Consider the following 16,972-nt stretch of genomic DNA (forward strand, 5'->3'; position numbering starts at 1 on the left):
GGGGCTGCTAGAATGTTTCTACACTCAATGTATCACACATTGAATACTGCATTACTTGTTGGCAACTGGCGGGTGTAAATACATGCAGTAAGATAGAATCACTCTACAAGAAATCGTTAAAGGTTTTTGCCAGAAAACCAATATCATTCCATGTGTGTAACATTTTTAAAAAGTACTGCTTATTGAGCCTTGAGAATTTAAAATTTTTTAAAACTGCCTGTCTAATGTACAAGGTGTTACATGGATTTGCCCCACCTCCCATGTCGGACTTTCTAAAAAAAAAAGGGCTCACAGAGGTCTCAGGACCAGGGCCTCCTCTAGAGGGGACTGTGAGGTTCCAATCAGAAAAACAGCCTTCGGTCACAATTCTCTCTCTGTAAAGGCCTGTAAAACCTGGAACAGTTTACCACTCGCCATCAGGCAATGTCCCACAATACGAACTTTCAAAACTCAGCTCAAGCAGTGGTTGAAAGCAAATCAGTCTTGCAATCACTGACTTTTAAGTTCTTAGTAACGTATTGTATTGTGTTGTTTTATTGTAATCTTTTGTTTAGGGCTGCAGCTATCGAATATTTTAGTAATCGAGTAATCGACTGAAAATTCTATCGATTAATCGAGTAATCGGATAAAACAAATATATTTTTAGGTGAAGAGCAATTATAAATATACATGAGAAAACAAGACATTTCATCTAATCTTGAACCATTTTCAGTCAATCAATGTCTTTATTTTCGATGTATATTGTTGAAAACAGCCAACAATTGCATCTCAGATGTAACTAGAATAAAAAAAAATAAAAAAAAGACTAATTCACTCAAAAAACTTTTAGATCTTATTTAAAAATATATATATATATATATCTTACCTAAAAATGCCGTTACGCTTGATAACACACATCACTTAAAAGTTAGGATTTTTTCCCATGTGTTTCAATTGAATTTCTCTTTGTGTCAAGCCATTTTTAAGTTCTAGTTAAGTTTTAAGTTAGTCTAAACTGTAAGTCCTGATAGGATTTTGTGTTTTTGCAGTGTTCAAAATAAATGTATGATACAGGCTGTATTGGAGCACATTAGGGACCAGTGCTACTTGGTGTTTTATCCAGCAATGACTACTGAGCTAAAATTGATAGTTAGCATGATTAAGTTTTTATTTTACACCCTCATCACTCCACAATGCTATGTAATGTTATGTTAAAGCCTGTATGTAAGACACGTTAGCCACGCATCGACAGTGGTCATAATTAATAGAAACCTAGCCCTCCGCAGGGCTAACGTTACGTGAGCTAGTAGCGACAGTAACGTTAATCTTATTTATTAGCGTTTAGCGCTTTTTATTAGCGTTTAGCGCTGTACTGCTTTAAGATGGCGGCTTTTCACTAACGCTGCCCATACGCCGCCGAGTCTGTCATTTAGCATCTAGTTCAACATACATGTGATCTCTATGAGACGCTACCTGTACCAACGTAGCATCTAGCTAGTATTTAGCAACGTCGGCATCGTTTGTGGCGGCTGTCCGCTGCAGTTTTTTTCCCTTACTCTCCGCACGTGACAGCGCGTTGCCCCGCATTAAAAGTAGTCCGAGCAAAACGTGATGCTTAGAGCTGTCAAAATAAACGATTACTCGAGGTGAATAAAATTACTCGGATCAGTTTTTAAACTCGAGTTACTCGAGTTGCTCGAGTACTCGTTTCAGCTCTACTTTTGTTATTTCTTTCCTTTTTGTATCTTTGTGTCACCTGTTTAGGGACTACAGATGTAAATTAGCATATACTTGCTACAATCTGGCATATTTACAACTTTTTAGATGTTCATCAATGTGCACTGTCCCTATTAAATAAATAAATAAACACGCCAGAAGAAGACGGACAGCTACGCAGCGTCTCTGCGCGAGTGGGCGAGCGAGAGAGAGATAGAGACACTGCTGCGAACCTACGTTCATTGTGTATGCTTGTAATCTCTACAGAGGCAACGCCTGTGTGTATCATCTTATCTGTTGTTGTTGTGTGGTTTCCACCCGCGATCGGACACTTAGAGCCAGTTGTGTGGTTGTTTGAACGATGTGCTAATGCTCACGAACGCATGCTAACCGTTTGTGTCATTGCTTTAATAGCACCTAATTATTATTTATTTACGTTGATGCGAACCTGTTTGGTATCGAGGACGAAATTGATTCAGCAAATTATACGGACGTCCAGCATCGTCATTTGGGAGTTTAGCTCGCTGTATAGCCAGGACCGAGCCGTAGCGTCCTGGTGAGGACAGTATATTTGCATTTCGTTGTTCATGCATCATGTAACATCATACTGTACACTTATTCTTCATGTTATTCTCTATTGTATTTTTATATTAAATTGCCTTTCAAGATGACATATCTGTTCAATGTGTTGGATTTTATCAAGTAAATTTCCCCCCAAAACACGACTTATACTCCGGTGCGACTTATATGTTTTTTTCCTCTTCGTTGGGCATTATATGGCTGGTGCGACTTATACTTAGGTGCGACTTATAGTCCGAAAAATACGGTAGCAACTATCTGTGTTCCCTACAAATTGTCCAAACTAGGCATGTGCAGGTTTGATATTCTGACGGAATGATAACCTTAAGCCAAAATATCAGGGTTTCACAGTATTCAGTACATTCAGTACACAGTAAAATCCATTGAACATGATTTTTTTTCCCCAAAACATATTAGCAAATTGGCAAAACATAGGTATAATGTTAAGTTAAAATCATTAAAAAAAAATAAAAAGTATGCTAAATAAAAATAAATGCAGTCCTATAGGTGAGTCTAAACCCACAGGCACAGCTCAACATTATTACCATCAGAACAAAAATAATTGAATTACTTTACACATAAAAAGCACGTGTGTATGACACGTATCATGCTTACGTTGTACAGACTCTTTCTTTCTCTACACACAGTTGCCAGAGAGAAAAAAAACATGTTTTACCACCGCTAGACACACTAAACACGCTGAAGTTAACTCTCATTGCTGGTGGGAAACGTTCATGACAGTGTTTACTAACCTTTAATTTTATATAAATGCGAAATCATATTGGAGGTATTGCCTCCTCGGCAGCCACCCTCCGCAGACATGTTTAACACTGATCAACAACTGGTGGGGGAGGGTTGAGCCTTACAGCTGGGACCGTATGACGAAAATTTTTTGTGGTTTTGAAACTTTGATGTTTTCATACCTTGAAACTGGTAATTGGCACATGTCTTGTCCAAACCCTTTTATTTTAGTCCTGAATGGTAAATATTCTCTGACTTCTATAGCCTTCGAAGGAAGCAAACTGATCTTTAGAATTAACTCATTGCCTGCCATTAATAGCTACAGACAATCCAGTGTTCCAAGCCACTTGGAATGGGAAAGGATGGCAGCAATAGCATAATTCCAGACAACCCTCCTAGTCAAAATGGATTGGAAGTCTATGCATGTCAATGGTAATGAAACATGATCATTTAATGCCAGCCATCCCTGCTAAAATGCATTTGATGTAGGGGTGCAGCTATCGATTATTTTAGTAGTCGATTAATCGATGTAACAGTTAGTTCAAATAATCGAGTAATTGGAAAAGGAACATGAAAACTTAAAATACCTGAGCTGAGCCTCAAAAGGTATTAAAAATAAATAAATGGGGATTTATGTACAACAAAAGAACAATTGGCTAACTTACATGGCAAAAGTCTGCTAGCTTAAATGCTATAAAATGCTAACTTTTTTTTCCAATGCTCTTAACAAATGGTTCAGACTCATTTTACCACAAAAAACGGCTAAATATTAATATAAAGTAAATTACGAATGCATTAAAAAACATTAGCCCAAAGAAAAACTTAGCTTACGTTGGTCTTAACAGGGAGCAGTTGGATTCAGCCATGTGAAATGAGGCAGACCAGAGGGCAATGTATCCACCCTAATCAATAAACTAAATGTAAACACTTTCAAAATAAAACATTACAACGCCACTTTAATTAAACAAATACTCGAGGCAACAAAATTTAATTTGAAGATTTTTTTCTAATCAAATACTCGAGTTAACTGATTAATCGTTGCAGCACTAATTTGATGTCTATCGCTGTCAATGGCAGTAAATAAATTCATCAAAAAAAGCTATTACACTTGTAAAAAGGTAGCAGAATTTGAAACTTGAAGTCAACTTATTGAACTTTCATTTACAAGTTTTGATTGAAAATTTGCCTCTAATTTATATTTGCAGATAAAATGTTAAGCCCAGAGTAATAGAACAATTAATGATTCATATGACTCAATCCGTTGAATGCAAAAATAACACTATAGGTACTAAGTTATTATTCTGCACAAATTTTTAGATATCCCTTTGTTATTTTGATGCTAATTAAAATTCAAATTGGCATGTCATGCTATAATTGCTGTCAAGTTATTACTCCATGCTCAAAATTAGCAACATCCAGTGGTTCATAAACATTGCAGTCACGCCTGTTTCTTTAAAGTGTCACTGTATGTCAATATTTTTTTTATCATGTGAGAAAAAAAAAAACATTCATAGTCTTTTTTTTTGTTTAAGATTAGATTCTTCACGCAAAGATTTGGTCAAAACAGTTGAGAGAACAAACTCAAAAATTATTTAACAATCAGAAAAATGGCTTGTGGCAGACCAATTATAGCTAAAATGCATACATAGTATACAATCATGCGGAAAATCACTTTTTATGTTTTCTCAGGATAAACAAAACAAAACAAAAAAAATCGCAATTTGGACAAGGTATTCAAGGTAATTAGGTCAGAATCCTATGTCATAGTGAAGGGCAACATAAGACTGTCGCAAGTGGAAGTTAAGGAGGACCTTTTGAAGGCCAAAAGAGGCTGAAGGAGTAGACTTAAAAAATGACAGGTATGTGGGGATGGGAGTGGTGGGGGTGAATAAGGACTGGGGGCATTCAACTATGCATGCCTCAGAGGGGGAGGATGGAGGATGGGTGTTGGAACAAGGAAAAGCAATAAAACAAGTGGCTTTGCATCCAATAACACCTACTTCCTTCATGTTGCATAAACACTCAACCCCACCATATAATCAGGAAAAATAAGCAATCATCAAGTGAAATAAGACCTGCCTCGGAGTCTGGATATGTATACATAGACAATCATCTCAATTTTATTTGTGTGGTACTTGAACAACCGCAGCGCCGTATATTTTACAACATGAACATACTGTAAGACATATTAAGTATAATAAATGAGGCAAATCAAAATTTATAAATGTAAATAAATGTAACACAAAAACAAGGGCAGAAATTCAGGCTGTGTTAAAAGCCAAGGACGAAAAATAGGTTTCAAGGCAGCATTTGAACACTACCCTTGACGTCGAAAGACATCCAATCCATATAAGAAACTAGGAAGACACACACACACACACACACACACACACACACACACAAAGAGAAATACAAGTTTCCAAACACATTAGGCCCGGGGGTCAGCAACCTGCGGCTCTAGAGCCGCATAATGCTACCGTAGTGGCTCCCTGCTGGTTTTTCAAGAATGTTCACTATTGGATGCACTGCAGGAAAAATACACATTTACCATATTTTCTGCACTATAAGGCGCATCGGAGTATAAGGCGCACCTTCAATGATTGTTCTATTTTAAAACAGTTTTCATGTATAAGGCACACTGCATTATAAGGCGCAATAGTAGTAGTAGTGCTTGACGTTGTGTTATGCATCCACAAGATGGAGCTGAGCTAAATAGAATGTCATGCCATGATTAACTGATATTGATCCATATAAAAGGCACATCGAATTATAAGGCGCACTGTTGGCTTTTGAGAAAACTGAAGGCTTTCAGGGGCGCCTCACAGTCCGGTAATCATCCAGGCTCATTATGTATTTGTAGCCAACTTAGTCATTTTCATAGTAGGCTAATATAGCTAAGATAGATACATACAGCATGTGTTGCCTTCATTATAAGGCTTTCATTTTTTTAGCGGCTTTTGTGTGTTTTTTTGCTCCAATATGGCTCTTTTAACATTCGATTGATTTTATGAATTCTTTTTTGTTTTTTTAATAAAGAGTTGTATTCCCCAAAGAACAAGTGTTTCCAGGAATGCAACATGTTTCGTTGTTGACTAATATCAGTATAGTTGTCGATTAATTTGGCAGACAATTGATTGTTAACTGATCGATAAATCAAGGCAGCCTACTGGACAACCAATTTGCAGAAAACATTAAAACAACAAAGTTGTTTTTTCCCCTCAAAAGAGTTGTAGAGGATTTGCTCACGATTCAGGAAATATACACCACCAATCTGACATTTGAACAAGACTATGTAGAATATGACTTTTGATGTTGCATTTTTCACATTCTTTTCAAGTCATCTGGTCACAATAAGCCCTTCTTTCCCATCACTTAATTGATCAAATGTCTTGGGGAGCTTTTATCGTCCACTCTCAGTCGTCAGGTGCAAATAAAGTCATTCATAAGCGCTTTCATGTTCCATTATGGAGGGGAAGGAACTTGAAAAGCTTCTTTTTATCTCCTCCTGAACTGGTGGTCAACAATGCAGGAAATTATCGAGGGGGGCCCTGTAGGGAATGTGCGAGGTGGGGTTGGAGGGAAGGCTGCTATCATGGAGTCAAAAAGAAAGGCGGAGGAGGAGGAGGGCAAACATCGCAGATCGGTGCCAAGCAAACATGAGATGCTGGGATACTTCAACACAGCACAAGAGGACGCTGGGAAATGGAAAGTGAAAGCAACAGCAGCGAGGTTATCAAGAACACGCATTCAGATACGCACGCCCTTTTTGTTCTTAGGTAGTCCATTTTTTTTAAAGCCATTATCAACCATAGAGGCTCTCCTGTTGCTTTCACACCAACACACTTGACATCCAGCACGGGATGCATTGTCTTATCCATGTAACCTGAGAGCTGCTACATCTTCCTTTCCTGACAACACACTGGCAACTAACACAAAGCGCTGATCAGCTTTGGATAATGTGTTCTAGGTTACAGGCGTCATCGCAACCCCTCCCTGACCTTTTTACCTGAGCGACACCCAGTAAGTCTTGGGAAAACATTCAAATAACTTTGGTGTTGAGCGCTTAACAGCAGCGTAGCACCGTCAATGACATTTAAAGTTGAGTATTGACAACAGTTTCTCCAAGTTGAAATGAATTGGACGTCCATAATTGTCAATGGCAAGCAAGCACCGGCATCGTCACAAACGTGATCACACAAAACGCATCGCATTCCCGCATTTCCTCCATCTCCTGAGTCCTCACAAATAAAACATAAAATTTGGGGTTTTTTCGGGCTCGTGCTCACAAATAAAACATAAAATTTCGGGGGTTTTCAGGCTTGGGCAAGCAATGATCAAGTTAATTGATCAGGCTCGGGCCGTGTCGAGCTTTAATACCCGTGGGCCGGTCGGGTCAGGCTGGATTTTTTAGGCCCGATCTAACGTCTAGCGTCATGTAATGTTAGCATACCTTACACCTATTCAGTCTGTTGTTCTCTATTGTATCTTATATTGTCTTTCAAGATGACATGTCTGTTCTTGGTGCTGGATTCTATCAAATAAATTTCCCCCCACAAAATGAGACTTATACTCCGGTGCGACTTATTTAAGTTTTTTTCCTTTTCATTGAGCAATTTTTGGCTGGTGCGACTTATACTCAGGTGCGACTTATAGTCCGAAAAATACGGTATATATTATACAAATATATAATAAATTACACATATATGTATATAGTAGATAGCTATATCTAAGAAAACAATGATTTGGACATGTATACATGCATATATCTAAACATATTTAATCAAAATGTAGTTACTGCTACTGTAGTTAGTTATGTGCGTGTGTGCGTATAATTTAAGAATTGAGATAGTGATTAAGATTTAAAAATCTTTAAAAAATTCAAACCCCAAAAAAATAAAAATGTAGAACATACATTAAAAAATTATTTTACAATTAAAAAAAATTCTAAAAAATAAAAGAGGAATTTATTAGTGAATTTTATATACATTTTTACAAAAATATATTTTTTCGATGTTATATTTTTTTATTTTCATTTCATTTTCTACTTTCTCTTCTACTTTTTATCTTTTCCATTTAGGCTTTTGTTGATTTATTTTTAAATTTTAATCAAAAATATATATATTCTCATTAGAGGTGGGAATCTTAAGGCACCTTACGATTCGATTCCGATTACGATTCAGAGGCTACGATTCGATTATAAATCGATTTTTGATGCACCCCAGGCTATTAGCTGCTTTTAATGTTACGTACATTAGTTACAAAAATTGTCCAAAAATCTTCTCAGGCTTAAATAAACTACTAAATCAGTATCAAGTTAACAGTTCAAAACAGTAAATAAAATACTCCAGTCCCCATTCGGTATCAGCAGCTTTAAACTACATTCAATTGATTTAATGTTGTGAATCAACCGTTAAAGTTGTTAAAATTTCTCCCATTATTCCATAATTTCCTTTCTGTCTACTTTTGACATGTGAAAGTTTTAAAACTTTTTCATCTTTAAAGATAGATTCAAGTCAAGATTTTGCTGATTTAGGAGTATTTTAGATAAAAAGTTAATTAAGTTCGCTCAGAAGGTTCGCTCCATCAGCCTTCCAGAGAAGTCTAATGCTTTACGATGGCGGCTATTTACTCACGCCGGCGAGTGTCATTTTGTATCTAGTTTTCTATACATGTGCTGTTAACGCCGCAGAGTCTGTCATTTCACATTTAGTTCTTTATATATGTGATATCTACCGTAGCACTACGTGGGCATAGTTTGTAGCGGCTGTCGGCCGCAGCCAGGTATTATGGTTTTTTTTATCCAGCGGGCGAGTTAAGTGTGATGTTTACTTTCGGTCCTTTCCTCATTGCGTCCCGAAGACCGCGCTGACTGTGTCTTAGTTGCGCTTGAGTTAGCATGTTTCAATAATCAGAATTTGGATGTTTGTCAATCATTCTCGAAATCGTGAGTAATCTAAGAATCTAAGAATTATTTGCATGTACTTATATATTCTACCAATTCTTTTTCATATATATTTGTTAAATGTAAATTCAGGCACCTCGGGGTTAATAATGATATATATTAGACAGCTTATTGTGCTCACTAACAGGTTGAGACAGAGTTGTGAGCATTATTTGAACGAAATTAACCTCGTGTTCTAAATGTTGCATTTACATTTCTTTGATGTGTGACCAAAGGTTCCTGAGGGCACGGCAACCTCAGTGTCATCTATCATCCCTAAAGTTGCATATCTAATAGGAATCAAGGTTGGCATTCATTTGCTGCTCAAAACGCCCGTGCGCAGCCTTCTGCTTAAACAAACAGATGCCGCACGGACTTTCCAGGCCTCCCCGCCAGGTTCGCAAAACATAACGCTGCGTGTGTATTGAACACAGTCCGGTTATGCTATAGAGCGTGTTTGTGTAGTGTTCTCTGTGGGGTATATGTCTGTGTGTGAAAAAGGCGAGGGAAAGAGCACAAGTTCACAGTTTCATTGTGCAGATAAGAATAACCTGTAGGGTTGGCAGTGAATGATCATGTTTCAGTGTCCTTGACGGCTAGTGACGTCCAAACCATTTGGACAAGGAAGGGCAGCACCTCCCTCACAGTTACTGGCAGAAAATGAGTTATCATTGTAAATCAATGAGTTTCGAGTACAGCCTACAGATTCCTGTGTGTGTGTGTGTGTGTGTGTGTGTGTGTGGGTGGGTGGGGGGAGGGGTGTAAATCAGAGTTCTTCAAGGTTTTATGAAGTTAATTTAAAAGTTTTTAAGACCACTTTGAACAAACTTAAATGTCAATTCCGGGGCAAATTTTTCATCTAGATCAGGAGTCCCCAACCTTTTTTGCACCACGGACTGGTGTGATTTGGGTCTTTTTTTCACGGGCCGTGTTCTGTCAAATTTTGCACCCTTATAAAATTTTGCTCCCAAAGCTTTTGTGGCGGTGAAAAAAGCCCTCTTTTATATTCAGTTGGACTCTCAATGTCATCCAACGGTGCTAAAAAAAATATTTACATCATAAAGATACATACGCAACACGAAAATGGCGTAAATGAATGCTTTACGCCACGGCGAAGTCGTTAAGTGAGAGAGCTGCACCCATTTGTTGTGTGCAGCTAACATGGCAAACGCAAGTTAATATTCCTTTCTTTAAAGAAAGTTTGTAGTGTGTAGTTTGGAATCACTGCATTCGCGGTCATTTTTAACGTTACGCGCTTGTCAAATTTGTCAGAACACCGGCAATGTGCGGCCGAAAAATACAGCAAATATAGAATAACATTCATTTTTAGCCCCTTCACGTTAAGTGCAGGTAAATTACAACTCACGCGCTAAATCAGTGGGAAGCCTGAGCTTGTTTCGTTTGTTTCAATGCTTTCCTAGCGATTACAGGATATTACTGAAATGACTTTAATCCAGAACTTCAGTAGAGTTGTTGTCTCAAATGTACGTTTAAGGTCGCCGTGATTTGCGATCTCTACAAGCTGATATTCCTGCTGCACAGACATGCTCGAATCACTCGGTTTATTTACATACGGGTCACGAATCCACTCCTTCGCAGTTCGTGGGTCTATAGTGATTGGGAAGTAGCATAAATTTTGTTTTCTTCGAGGTTGTAGGCTCATCTTTTGGCTCGTGAGGTTCCCCTTTCCCCGTAAAAAATGTGTCCAAAGACATTTTTCAGTCATTCTACTGTGGGGGTTAATTATTTCCGGGAACAAATGTGATGGGCGACGACCTACGTCATACGTTATTATCGAGGCCAAGCGCATGTAGATATACAAAATAAGATGGACTGCTAATAGTCCAATCAATGCATTTCTATGACGACCTCCCATTTTGTAGTTGTATATAAAGAGTAGACAGGGATATTAGTGTGTAAAGCGGCACAGGCCAAAGTCAATCGGCCGGAATGCAGTCGTTAATAAATTATTATTTCTGCGCAGCCCGGTACCAAATGCGCCGCGGACCGGTACCGGTCGTTGGGACCCCTGATCTAGAGCCAAAATATATGATTCAGTAACTCTTGAGAATGTCAGAAAAATTATTCAGGCATAATTTCTTGCCATGCACGGAGATTTCAAATTCAAGTATACAAGATCCATAAATTTAGAACTGTGAAAGGTTCACAACGTCACAGGCAAAACCACGCAAAAACCGTCACTGAATCCATGTATACTAACACATTTTGCCAGAAAGTTCATTTCAACTTTATTTTAGGTTATTAAAAAAAAAACTGCAAAAATGCCTAGCAATGACTAAAATGGGCCACACAAAATGACATGTAGGAAGAAATCTGGCCCCGGGGCCTTGAAATTTGACACCTGTGATGTAGAGGACGAGTTTTTAATTGCACTGACTGTTACTACATGTTGCTGAGATAGATAGCATTAATATATTATTTGAAAGTAATTCTTTTCAATGCAAATCAGTGAAATGGATCAGTGGAAGGATACTGAAGAGGAAGGATTCTGTCAAGAGAGCTGTCATATGATTGGTCAGCTCCATCCATGCATTTTCTGGAAACTTGCTGAGCAATGAAAACGACCGCTCTTTACTTGGTTGTGTAAAACTAAGCCACGGTTCCCACTCAGCACAACAAGCGAGGGTGGCTACAGAACTTAGGTCGTTGACTTATATAAAGTGTTATTCAACCCGCTGACCTATGCACACGGAAGAAAAAAGGCCAAAGAAATCTGACTCCCCCGTGAACACCAGCTTCTGTGCTCTTTCCACGAAAAAAAGGGGGGTAAGATTATTATTATTTAAACGCTGCGTACATCCTGCAGCTGTACGCATTCCCACTTTGCCGCAAACACCAACCACTCCGGAGAAAATGGGGTAAAAAAAAAAAAAAAAATCATGCTCGTTAAGTTTCAGCGCGCAGATCCAAGCATTCCTGCTCTGGCATTTGCTGGATGCTTTGTTTACATTCTGATTGAGCAGAAATGCAGAGGTTTTAAATCAAGAGAACACAAAGAACGTGATAACCCGAGGCACCTGAACGCCTCCTTCAAATCAAGACCAAGATCACTGCGGTGACAATAATTACAGTTAAGTGGCCACAACATTAATAAGTGGTTGTGTACGAGAGGTGTGTCGAAATGTCATGTAGACACGTGTTGTGTTGCTACTACTTTGATGTGCTTTTTCAGTACCATTGACAGCAGTGGATGTCCAATCCATTTGATTGAGAGGCTGGCAGCGAATGATGGCTGCCAACACTCATAATCCAAATGGATTGGACGTCCATTGCCATCAAGTAAAAATGCAACTAATGAGACAACTTTACTATCTAACAATAACTCAACCGCTAATATACTTCTTGAAAACACAATTCAAACGGACACTTAAGACACTTATTAGCATATTTGCTAACCAAGTTAGCACTCCCTGCTAAGTAGTTACATCTCATCAACAAAGAATACGAACAATACAATTGGCTTCATTTACTCACCTCTGACAGAGGCCACTGGATCTAACAAAACTCAAGACAATCTAACTCTCGACACTTCGTTTTATTATTGATTCAGCAGCCCAACCTGAGTGTAGCAGTGAACTCTCTCTTTCTTGCGCTAATCACTGGCAAATGCAGACCCTCACATTACACACACACTCTGCAAAATGTTACGTTAGTGTTCTAATTTTTTTGAGCAGTGCAGTTTTCATCATGTCAAATAACTGCACATGTGGTCTAATAATGTGTCGCATACAAATCCAAGCACCTGTATTGAGATTTCTCACCTATTTGATTAAGCTGAGACAGGGAAAACTTGTCACGAGGTAGTTAGTAGATTCCCTGGTTGAATTGGTCACCGAATGCAGAATGTTCCACATGAACAAAATGTCTCCCTTCATTAGCTGTGTGACGGAGTCATCGCAAATCACAATAAATCTTACCTCTGATGACCCAATCAAAGTTAATGTCACTTCAAAATCCAAAGCATAAAAACCGGTATCCTAGAAGCTTCTAGTGGAATAGACAAAAGTCACCTAACTGTCAACTTACAGATGTACCAAACGAATAAAGCCAATAAAGACCCAGTCATTAAAGAGTAAATGATATTAAAGACAAATGGATTTTTTAAATGAAAGGAGAAAAGAAACTATGAAAGTCTACTTGACACCCAAACTAACAGCTTTTGGAGAACTATAGGAAGTATTATGGTCAGTATTTAGAACAGAAGACCTCAGTTCTCCTCTATGGTTTGTTTGTTATAGACCGGTCTGATGCCTGTAATATTTTCAAACACAAAACAATACAAATTGCGACCTGTATCTGTTCGTGTTGTGAGGTTTCATTTCATGACCATACGATAGTATACCAATGCTTTGGCTAATGTATCGTGTAGCGGTTAAATCTCTGTTTCTTGCTCTAATCACTGGCGCATGCAGACCCTCACATTACACACAAACAAGGACCGCTGCTCATAGACTTGTATCGATATATGCCGATACAGCATTGATTCAAGAATGTTCGACCAATTTAATACAATGTGTTTTGGGTTTTTTTACAATTTGCTTGCTTAAATACGGACTATTATTTTTAACAAAACAGCATAACTAAAAGAAGATCCTATTGCGGAATGTTTTGTGTGTCAATTGGTTTGATTGGATCGTTGCATAATCAAATGATCTATCGATCCAGATGTATCATTATAGCGCCTGAGGTCATTTGGTGTAACGAATATAAAACTAGACATGTGTCGATTACCAGTTTCAAGGTATACCATGGTATGAAAATGTCACAGTTTCAAAACCACAAACATTTTCCGTCATATCGTCCCTACGGTATTAGCTATTTTTCATGTCCCAAAAATGCAGGGAGGAATCCCTCGCTTGCAGCTGTAAGCTCAACCCTCCCCCACAGGTTGTTGCTCGGTGTCAGTGGGTCAGCTGTGCAACACAATGGCTGGAGGAGGTGAAACTCCTGAACTTTTTCCCCCATCGAAGAAAATGAAATCGTCTGTATGGGAATACTTAGGCTACAGAAAAGTTACAGATGGCTGCGGATTAGAGGAGGAGGGTCAACAGATATGTAAAACATGTTTGCGGAGGGTGGCTGCCAAGGAGGCAACACCTCCATAATGATTTTGCATTTATACAAAATTAAAGGTTAGTAAACACTGCCATAAACATTTCCCACCAGCTACGAAGTTTAACCCCAGCGTCTATATTGTGTCTAGCGGTGGTAAAATGTGGTGTTTTTTTCTCTCTGGCAACTGTCTGTGTTGAGAACAAGAGTGTACAGTGGGGAGAACAAGTATTTGATACACAGTCAATGGAAAACCCATTGGCAGTGTATCAAATACTTGTTCTCCCCACTGTATGTATAATGTAAGCATGATACGTGTCATACACACATGGTTTTTATGGAAAATGATTCAATTATTTTTGTTATGATGGTAATAATGTTGAGCTGTGGCTGTGGGTTGAGGCTCACCTATAGCACTGAATTTATTTTTATTTAGAATACTTTATTTTTTAACATTTATTTTAACTTAACATTATACCTATGTTCCAATTTGCTAATATTTCTCGGTAAATAAAAATCATGTTCAACAATTACAGGAGTGATACATGTGCTTTTTGTGTAAATTATTAATTTAATTATTTTTGTTCTGATGGTTATAATGTTGAACTGTGGCTCTGCGTTTTGTCTCTGCATTTCTTTTAATTTTATTTAGAAGATGTCAGTTGTTTTTTGTTACTTTTTAAATTCATTTTAACTTATCATTATGCTTATGTTCCAATTTGCTAATGTTTTGAAAAATAAAAACCCTGTTCAATGGGCAAAAAAAAAGTTTTGTTGTTTTGTTTTTACCCAGATATCTCAAATTGACACATTTTAGAGCTGTAATAGCAATACCGTGATACCGTGAAACCGTGATATTTTGTTTTAAGATTAACATACCATCACAATCTCATACCGGCACATGCCAACATAAAACAAATACAAATATGACATTACGCCTTTCTTGTGCTCCATTTATGGGCCCCTAACTCACTGGCTGCCATTAATGGCAATATACGTCCAATCCATTTGGACTGCAAGAGCTAGATGGGAACTTCGAAGTCTATCGCTGTCAATGGCACTGAAACGTCATCATTCCCTCCTAGTACAAACCACTATTTTCTGTCGGAAAACAATCATGCTGGGAGGAAAACGATTACCTTGTTACATCATCATCCACTGCCTGTCCCCCATTTTAGTCTTAAACTAAGAAAAAGGGCAAAAAAAAAAAAAAAAACAGCCACATCAGCCTTGCACCTAAGGAATGTCAACTGACGTCATGTATTTGGGATCAGATTTCAGACTTTTCTTCTTCTTCTTTCTGCACTGACAAAATTGTGCGTGCGTGTGATTTCTATTCTCCAACGTGCCCCCTGGATCCAGAGTCCACTATTTAGCAAGAGTCGGTGAGTTCAAGGGGGGCTACTGCTAGATAAGACAGATTTTCAAATTTTGGGATTCCAGTCAAATCTCATATACATGCAGATTTTTGCATCGTGTTTCAAGTTTTGGGAGAAATTATGCATGAAAATGAAGGGGCTGTGAGAAAGAAGTGGAGAGATAGATTGATAGATGTGTGTGTTGGTGCACAAACAGACACGTAGTCGTTTCTGAGAGGTGGAGGCAAAAAAAGAGAGAGGGAGGCTGGCTGGAAGGAATGCTAGGATCTGCTGGAGTGGAGACTTTTTTCCTTCCCTGAACGCCTCATTGTGCATTGGAGGAAAAAGCACAAGTTGACTCAAAAGGAAGCAAAGAATCACCATAATGTCACTAGAAATGATAAGAGATAATCAAATGGAAAGGTGTAACAGATTGATAATCGATTACAAATGATTTTACGTCAAGATGAAAGCTCCTTAGCAAAGTTGGAGTGTCTCCACAAAGCAAAATTGCAACAAAAAAAGAGCTCTTTGGCTTCGTCAGCATCTTTGACGTGGATAACGTTGACTTGAACGCAAAGGAATATTGGAATATTTCGCGATGGGGGTTTACTGCTTTTCCCGTTGCTCACTCTCCATCCAACCATCATGTCCCCAAACACAGCATAAAGTAGCAAAAGTGTACTTTGCCACACTTTCAAAAGTCATCCGAAAGTAACTTTCTTCGCCCCCCCTCTTTTATGACACTGCTAGCCAAGTGGCTCAGACTGCCGGCGTCAGCGCTACCGACATGCACACGCACACGCACTTTTATAAAAGTTTCCCTCTCCAACATGGCTTCCTTTGTTTCGACAAAAATGAAACTTACCTCGCTGCGAATGAAACAACGTGGAGAACTGAGCGCGACGTTTGCTGCTTGGATGCTTTCGTTCTCGCGGCGGTGGTGTATGTGTGGGTTTTTTGTTTTTTTTTTTAAGTCCCAGGCTCCGTAGCTCGCCTGCCTGCCTGCCTCCTCGCCTGTCTGCTGGCGCGGCGCGACGCGGACTACTGCGAGCGAAGCTTCGCCATGTCAATCAAACGCCAGACTCACATGGAGGGCAGGAGCCCGCCCTCAACTTTCCTCCTCTTTTACCGTAATGTTCACACTAAACACGCAACTATGGAAGTAAATGCAGTCCCTGACAAAAGTCATGTCGATTATCCATTTTGTAGAAACAATTGCTAATAACTAGGGCTGTCAAACGATTACAATTTTTAATCGAGTTAATCACAGCTTAAAGATTAATTAATTGTAATTAATCGCAATTCAAACCACCTATAAAATATGCCATTTTTTTCTGTAAATTATTAGGCTCGAGCGTTTACGTCACAGCAGCACGGGATCATGCGAGATTTGCGACAACGCAGCCATTTCGGAAGCACGTCTGCATCACGGGACATTTAAACTTAACGGCAAATACAATTCAACTACGCGTGCCAAAGATGGAAAAAAGTAAGGAAAACTTGCCAGTTCGATACAGAGACAAACTTGTTACCACGGCGAAGGACAGATATGTGAGCAATTTTAAGGATGTGAACAATGTTG

The 16,972-nt window shown here is 38.6% G+C and overlaps 1 protein-coding gene across 4 annotated transcripts in view; it reads right to left on the minus strand.

Moving 5' to 3' along the window:
- Nucleotides 1–16,420, minus strand: part of fndc3ba (fibronectin type III domain containing 3Ba) — a 189,620-nt gene extending 173,200 nt beyond the window's left edge. For 3 of the 4 annotated variants that reach the window (XM_057859806.1, XM_057859805.1, XM_057859803.1), the window contains exon 1: nt 16,256–16,420. The gene's annotated coding sequence lies outside the window, so the exon portion shown is untranslated. The remainder of the gene's footprint in view (nt 1–16,255) is intronic. The other variant, XM_057859804.1, reaches the window with a different exon arrangement.
- Nucleotides 16,421–16,972: the final 552 nt, after the last annotated feature.

This window comes from Corythoichthys intestinalis, chromosome 15, assembly GCF_030265065.1.
Source record: "Corythoichthys intestinalis isolate RoL2023-P3 chromosome 15, ASM3026506v1, whole genome shotgun sequence".
NCBI lineage: Eukaryota > Metazoa > Chordata > Actinopteri > Syngnathiformes > Syngnathidae > Corythoichthys > Corythoichthys intestinalis.